Consider the following 8,664-nt stretch of genomic DNA (forward strand, 5'->3'; position numbering starts at 1 on the left):
CATCCAAACTCATTGCCTTGCCGGCTTTCATATATATATATATATATATATATATATATATATATATATATATATATATATATATATATATATATATATATATATATATATATATATATATAACATACAAACCTCCAACAGCCAGGATCGAACCCGGGATCCTTGCGTAACAGGTGGGAATGCTACCGCTAGGTCAGGATAGTCTTTAGCACGGGGGTTCCGCGTTCGATCCTGGCTGTTGGAGGTTTGTATGTTCTACGAACGTGCGCGTTCCTATGCCCTTTGTTCGTATTCATATACCTCCCCGTTGTACATGTAGATTCGGTAAAATGCTATCTACTGGCTATGTGCGCCCGTTGGGAAATGACCGGTGTAGACCCTGTTGCTCACCAACATGAGACGAAGGGTATTCGAGTACATAGTATTCGAGTAGTTATTTCCTATTAGCCAGGCCCATCGCTTAGCGATAGCATTCCCGCCTGTGGCACGGGGCTTCCGGGTTCGATCCTGGCTGTCGGAGGTTTGTATATCCTATGAAGGTTCGCATTCATATGCACTTTGTTCATATATATATATATATATATATATATATATATATATATATATATATATATATATATATATATATATATATATATATATATATATATATATATATATATATATATATATATATATATATTTTTTTTTTTAATTTTATTTATTTTGCTTTGTCGCTGTCTCCCGCGTTTGCGAGGTAGAGCAAGGAAACAGACGAAAGAAAATGGCCCAACCCACCCCCATACATATGTATATACACACACGTCGACACACGCAAATATACATACCTATACATCTCAATGTACACATATGTATACAAACACAGACACACACATATATACCCATGCACACAATTCACACTGTCTGCCTTTAATCATTCCCATCGCCACCTCGCCACACATGGAATACCATCCCCCTCCCCCCTCATGTGTGCGGGGTAGCGCTAGGAAAAGACAACAAAGGCCTCATTCGTTCACACTCAGTCTCTAGCTGACATGCAATAATGCCCGAAACCACAGCTCCCTTTCCACATCCAGGCCCCACACAGCTTTCCATGGTTTACCCCAGACGCTTCACATGCCCTGATTCAATCCACTGGCAGTACGTCAACCCCGGTATACCACATCGATCCAATTTACTCTATTCCTTGCCCGCCTTTCACCCTCCTGCATGTTCAGGCCCCGATCACTCAAAATCTTTTTCACTCCATCTTTCCACCTACAATTTGGTCTCCCACTTCTCCTCCTGCCCTCCACCTCCGACACATATATCCTCTTGGTCAATCTTTCCTCACTCATTCTCTCCATGTGCCCAAACCATTTCAAAACACCCTCTTCTGCTCTCTCAACCACGCTCTTTTTATTTCCACACATCTCTCTTACCCTTACATTACTTACTCGATCAAACCACCTCACACCACACATTGTCCTCAAACATCTCATTTCCAGCACATCCACCCTCCTGCGCACAAATCTATCCATAGCCCACGCCTTGCAACCATACAACATTGTTGGAACCACTATTCCTTCAAACATACCCATTTTGCTTTCCGAGATAATGTACTCGACTTCCACACATTCTTCAAGGCTCCCAGGATTTTCGCCCCCTCCCCCACCCTATGATCCACTTCCGCTTCCATGGTTCCATCCGCTGCCAGATCCACTCCCAGATATCTAAAACACTTTACTTCTTCCAGTTTTTCTCCATTCAAACTTACCTCCCAATTGACTTGACCCTCAACCCTACTGTGCCTAATAACCTTGCTCTTATTCACATTTACTCTTAACTTTCTTCTTTCACACACTTTACCAAACTCAGTCACCAGCTTCTGCAGTTTCTCACATGAATCAGCCACCAGCGCTGTGTCATCAGCGAACAACAACTGACTCACTTCCCAAGCTCTCTCATCCACAACAGACTTCATTCTTGCCCCTCTTTCCAAAACTCTTGCATTTACCTCCCTAACAACCCCATCCATAAACAAATTAAACAACTATGGAGACATCACACACCCCTGCCGCAAACCTACATTCACTGAGAACCAATCACTTTCCTCTCTTCCTACACGTACACATGCCTTACATCCTCGATAAAAACTTTTCACTGCTTCTAACAACTTGCCACCCACACCATATATTCTTAACACCTTCCACAGAGCATCTGTATCAACTCTATCATGTGCCTTCTCCAGATCCATAAATGCTACATACAAATCCATTTGCTTTTCTAAGTATTTCTCACATACATTCTTCAAAGCAAACACCTGATCCACACATCCTCTACCACTTCTGAAACAACACTGCTCTTCCCCAATCTGATGCTCTGTACATGCCATCACCCTCTCAATCAATACCCTCCCATATGATTTACCAGAAATACTCAACAAACTTATACCTCTGTAATTTGAGCACTCACTCTTATCCCCTTTGCCTTTGTACAATGGCACTATGCACGCATTCCACCAATCCTCAGGCACCTCACCATGAGTCATACATACATTAAATAACCTTACCAACCAGTCAACAATACAGTCACCCCCTTTTTCATTAATTCCACTGCTATACAATCCAAACCTGCTGCCTTGCCGGCTTTCATCTTCCGCAAAGCTTTTACTACCTCTTCTCTGTTTACCAAATCATTTTCCCCAACCCTCTCACTTTGCACACCACCTCGACCAAGACACCCTATATCTGCCACTCTATCATCAAACACATTCAACAAACCTTCAAAATACTCACTCCATCTCCTTCTCACATCACCACTACTTGTTATCAACTCCCCATTAGCGCCCTTCACTGAAGTTCCCATTTGCTCCCTTGTCTTACGCACTTTATTTACCTCCTTCCAGAACATCTTTTTATTCTCCCTAAAATTTAATGATACTCTCTCACCCCAACTCTCATTTGCCCTCTTTTTCACCTCTTGCACCTTTCTCTTGACCTCCTGTCTCTTTCTTTTATACATCTCCCACTCAATTGCATTTTTTCCCTGCAAAAAATCGTTCAAATGCCTCTCTCTTCTCTTTCACTAATACTCTTACTTCTTCATCCCACCACTCACTACCCTTTCTAATCAACCCACCTCCCACGCTTCTCATGCCACAAGCATCTTTTGCGCACTCCATCACTGATTCCCTAAATACATCCCATTCCTCCCCCACTCCCCTTACTTCCATTGTTCTCACCTTTTTCCATTCTGTACTCAGTCTCTCCTGGTACTTCCTCACACAAGTCTCCTTCCCAAGCTCACTTACTCTCACCACCCTCTTCACCCCAACATTCACTCTTCTTTTCTGAAAACCCATACAAATCTTCACCTTAGCCTCCACAAGATAGTGATCAGACATCCCTCCAGTTGCGCCTCTCAGCACATTTACATCCAAAAGTCTCTTTCGCGCGGCTGTCAATTAACACGTAATCCAGTAACGCTCTCTGGCCATCTCTCCTACTTACATACGTATACTTATGTAAATCTCCCTTTTTAAACCAGGTATTCCCAATCACAAGTCCTTTTTCAGCACATAAATCTACAAGCTCTTCACCATTTCCATTTACAACACTGAACACCCCATGTATACCAATTATTCCCTCAACTGCCACATTACTCACCTTTGCATTCAAATCACCCATCACTATAACCCGGTCTCATGCATCAAAACCACTAACACACTCATTCAGCTGCTCCCAAAACACTTGCCTCTCATGATCTTTCTTCTCATGCCCAGGTGCATATGCACCAATAATCACCCCTCTCTCTCCGTCAACTCTCAGTTTTACCCATATTAATCTAGAATTTACTTTCTTACATTCTATCACATCCTCCCACAACTCCTGTTTCAGTCCTCATGAATCATCTTCATATCTCCCTACGTTTACATGTGTTCTACAGGTTCCTGGTGAGGAGCCAGCCCCATGTTTGGATATCTTGGGCCTCCTCCGCCACTTTGCACACGTCGCTCGCCACTGCCTCTCCTCACTGGCAGCACTAATTATCTATATATTTTTTTTTTCTACGTTAGCTCAGACGGCACGAAAGATTGAATGCCCTAATCATGGCCATCGAGTTTAGGATGAACAGCTAGGAAGGCTGTAAGACGATTGCCTCGTCCAGGATTCGAACCTAAGCAGGTGAAATCTTAGCAATGTGAAGCAGTCCCGAACTGAAAATGCAAATGTTTACCTCATATGATCACGCAAAGTGAAGAGAATGTCACACCACGAAATGTAAACTGTGCTATTAAGTTTAAGGAATGCATAAATACATTGGAAAATTAGATTGAACCTTAACAAAGAGAAAAAGAACAAACTTTAGTGCTAAGAATTATACATTTGTTGCGTGTGTGTGTGTGTGTGTGTGTGTGTGTGTGTGTATTAGGTCAGCTGTGTCCTCTATATTCTGTTCCAGCTGCGGTAAACAAGAGAGCACGAAGTCATTTTAAATTCTTAATATTCTTGATATTCTCTCTTCAAGCGAAGGAAGTGCCAGGCTACATAATACATATATGTATATATATATATATATATATATATATATATATATATATATATATATATATATATATATATATATATATATATATATATATAGAGAGAGAGAGAGAGAGAGAGAGAGAGAGAGAGAGAGAGGCAACTCTGCTAAGCAAAGTGACTAGCAACTATGCTCAGTAAACAGGTAAGTCTGAAACACAGTGGAGGATCAAATCGCGTGACAGACCTTTTTTACCTTTTCTTTCCAACCAACACTTGAGTTGGTTATCACTGTATGACCACCACCTGCTCCGTGCGAAAAAGAAAAAAATGCAATAAAAGCACAATCGTAGAATAAGCTTTCGAGGAACAGATGCATGAAAAAAAAGTATGGAAAAAAGTACGTAAAAAGAGGCAATATGTCTGGATGGTTAGCGCGAGGAACGAGTACTTTATGGTCCTAAGGTTATCCCTAAAAGAAAGGATTCATGATAAGAACGTGTGATGATGGTCAAAGGCAGTTCGTTTCCTTAGCCACTCTGAACATTCCATGAAACATCATATCAAAACTTAAGAACATTATCTTGCCCTGTTGTTCACGCAATATATATATATATATATATATATATATATATATATATATATATATATATATATATATATATATATATATATATATATATATATATATATATATATTTTTTTTTTTTTTTTCCGCTGTCTCCCGCGTTTGCGAGACAGCGCAAGGAAACAGACGAAAGAAATGGCCCAACCCCCCCCATACACATGTATATACATACCGTCCACACACGCAAATATACATACCTACACAGCTTTCCATGGTTTACCCCAGACGCTTCACATGCCCTGATTCAATCCACTGACAGAACGTCAACCCCGGTATACCACATCGATCCAATTCACTCTATTCCTTGCCCTCCTTTCACCCTCCTGCATGTTCAGGCCCCGATCACTCAAAATCTTTTTCACTCCATCTTTCCACCTCCAATTTGGTCTCCCACTTCTCCTCGTTCCCTCCACCTCCGACACATATATCCTCTTGGTCAATCTTTCCTCACTCATTCTCTCCATGTGCCCAAACCATTTCAAAACACCCTCTTCTGCTCTCTCAACCACGCTCTTTTTATTTCCACACATCTCTCTTACCCTTACGTTGCTTACTCGATCAAACCACCTCACACTACACATTGTCCTCAAACATCTCATTTCCAGCACATCCATCCTCCTGCGCACAACTCTATCCATAGCCCACGCCTCGCAACCATACAACATTGTTGGAACCACTATTCCTTCAAACACACCCATTTTTGCTTTCCGAGATAATGTTCTCGACTTCCACACATTCTTCAAGGCTTCCAGGATTTTCGCCCCCTCCCCCACCCTATGATCCACTTCCGCTTCCATGGTTCCATCCGCTGCCAGATCCACTCCCAGATATCTAAAACACTTTACTTCCTCCAGTTTTTCTCCATTCAAACTTACTTCCCAATTGACTTGACCCTCAACCCTACTGTACCTAATTACTTGCTCTTATTCACATTTACTCTTAACTTTCTTCTTTCACACACTTTACCAAACTCAGTCACCAGCTTCTGCAGTTTCTCACATGAATCAGCCACCAGCGCTGTATCATCAGCGAACAACAACTGACTCACTTCCCAAGCTCTCTCATCCACAACAGACTTCATACTTGCCCCTCTTTCAAAACTCTTGCATTCACCTCCCTAACAACCCCATCCATAAACCAATTAAACAACCATGGAGACATCACACACCCCTGCCGTAAACCTACATTCACAGAGAACCAATCACTTTCCTCTCTTCCTACACGTACACATGCCTTACATCCTCGATAAAAACTTTTCACTGCTTCTAACAACTTGCCTCCCACACCATATATTCTTAATACCTTCCACAGAGCATCTCTATCAACTCTATCATATGCCTTCTCCAGATCCATAAATGCTACATACAAATCCATTTGCTTTTCTAAGTATTTCTCACAACATTCTTCAAAGCAAACACCTGATCCACACATCCTCTACCACTTCTGAAACCACACTGCTCTTCCCCAATCTGATGCTCTGTACATGCCTTCACCCTCTCAGTCAATACCCTCCCATATAATTTACCAGGAATACTCAACAAACTTATACCACTGTAATTTGAGCACTCACTCTTATCCCCTTTGCCTTTGTACAATGGCACTATGCACGCATTCCGCCAATCCTCAGGCACCTCACCATGAGTCATACATACATTAAATAACCTTACAAACCAGTCAATAATACCATCCCTGGGGATAGGGGTGAAATGATACTTCCCACGCATTCCTCACGTGTCGTAGAAGGCGACTACATGGGACGAGAGCGGGGGGGGTGGGGGCCAGAAATCCTCCCCTCCTTGTATCTTTAACTTTCTAAAAAATGGGAAACAGAAGGAGTCACGCGGGAAGTGCTCATCCTCCTCGAAGGCTCAGAGTGGGGTGCCTAAATGTGTGTGGATGTAACCAAGATGTGAAAAAGGAGAGATAGGTAGTATGTTTGAGGAAAGGAACCTGGATGTTTTGGCTCTGAGTGAAACGAAGCTCAAGGGTAAAGGGGATGAGTGGTTTGGGAATGTCTTGGGAGTAAAGTCAGGGGTTAGTGAGAGGACAAGAGCAAGGGAAGGAGTAGCAGTACTCCTGAAACAGGAATTGTGGGAGTATGTGATAGAATATATATATATATATATATATATATATATATATATATATATATATATATATATATATATATATATATATATATATATATGTGTGTGTGTGTGTGTGTGTGTGTGTGTGTGTGTGTGTGTGTGTGTGTGTGTGCCTGGTTCAAAAAGTGATATATACAAAAACATACGTTATGTGAGTAAGAGAGATGGCTAGAGGGAGTTATTGGATTATGTGTTAATTGACAGGCGTGTGAAAGAGAGACTTTTGGATGTCACGGTGCTGAGCTGGGCAGTTGCAGGGATGTCTGATCACCATCTTAGGAGGCGAAGGGGAAGATTTGTAGAGGTTTTCAGAAAAGAAGAGAGAATGTTGGGGAGAAGAGACTGGTGAGAATAAGTGAGCTTGGGAAGGATACTTGTGTGAGGAAGTACCAGGAGATGAAATGTCGGAAAGGGAGTGGGGGAAGAAAGGGATGTATTTAGGGAAGCAGTGATGGCTTGCTCAAAAGATGCATATGGCATGAAAAAGGTGGGAGGTGGGCAGATAAGAAAGAGTAGTGAATGGTGACATGAAGAAGTAAGATTGTTAGCGAAAGAGAAGAGAGAGAAGTTTGGACGATTTTTGCAGGGAAGTAGTGTAAATGACTCGGAGATGTATAAAAGAAAGTGGCAGGAAGTCAAGAGAAAGATGCTAGAGATGAAAAAGAGGGCAAATGAGAGTTGGGATGAGAGAGTATCGCAAAATTTTTAGGGAGAACAAAAAGGATGTTTTGGAAGGAGGTAAATAAATTGCGTAAGGCAAGAGAACAAATGGGAACATCGGTGAAGGGGGCAATTGGGAAGGCAATAACAAGTAGTGATGAAGTGAGATGGAGTGAATATTTTGAAGGTTTGTTGAATGTGTCTGATGAGTAGCAGACATAGGGTGCTTTGGTCGGGGTGGTGTGCGAAGTGAGAGGGTCAGGAAGAATGGTTTGGTAACCAGAGAAGTGGTAGTGAAAGCTTTTCAGAAGATGAAAGCCAGCAAGGCGGCGGACTTGGATGGTATTGCAGTGGAATTTGATAAAAAAAAAAAAAGGGGGGCGTCTGTGTTGTTGATTGGTTGGTAAGGATATTCAGTGTATGTATGGATCAAGGTGAAGTGCCTGAAGATTGGTGGAATGCATGCATAGCGCCATTGTACAAAGGCAAAGGGGATAAAGGTGAGTGTTCAAATTACAGAGGCATAAGCTTGTTGAGTATCCCTGGGAAATTATATTGGAGGATATTGAATGATATTGTAAAAGCATGTACAGAGCATCAGAATGGGGGCCAGTAAATTTGCCAAGTGATGTTAAGTAAAGTATTATAGAGAGAGATCTATGCATCAAATATGAATTGTATTATTTGTGTTATGAGACAGCCATGCTTATTTTGCTATCATAAACATATTTCTATTGTATTA

The sequence above is a fragment of the Panulirus ornatus genome, chromosome 25 (genome assembly GCF_036320965.1).
Source record: "Panulirus ornatus isolate Po-2019 chromosome 25, ASM3632096v1, whole genome shotgun sequence".
NCBI lineage: Eukaryota > Metazoa > Arthropoda > Malacostraca > Decapoda > Palinuridae > Panulirus > Panulirus ornatus.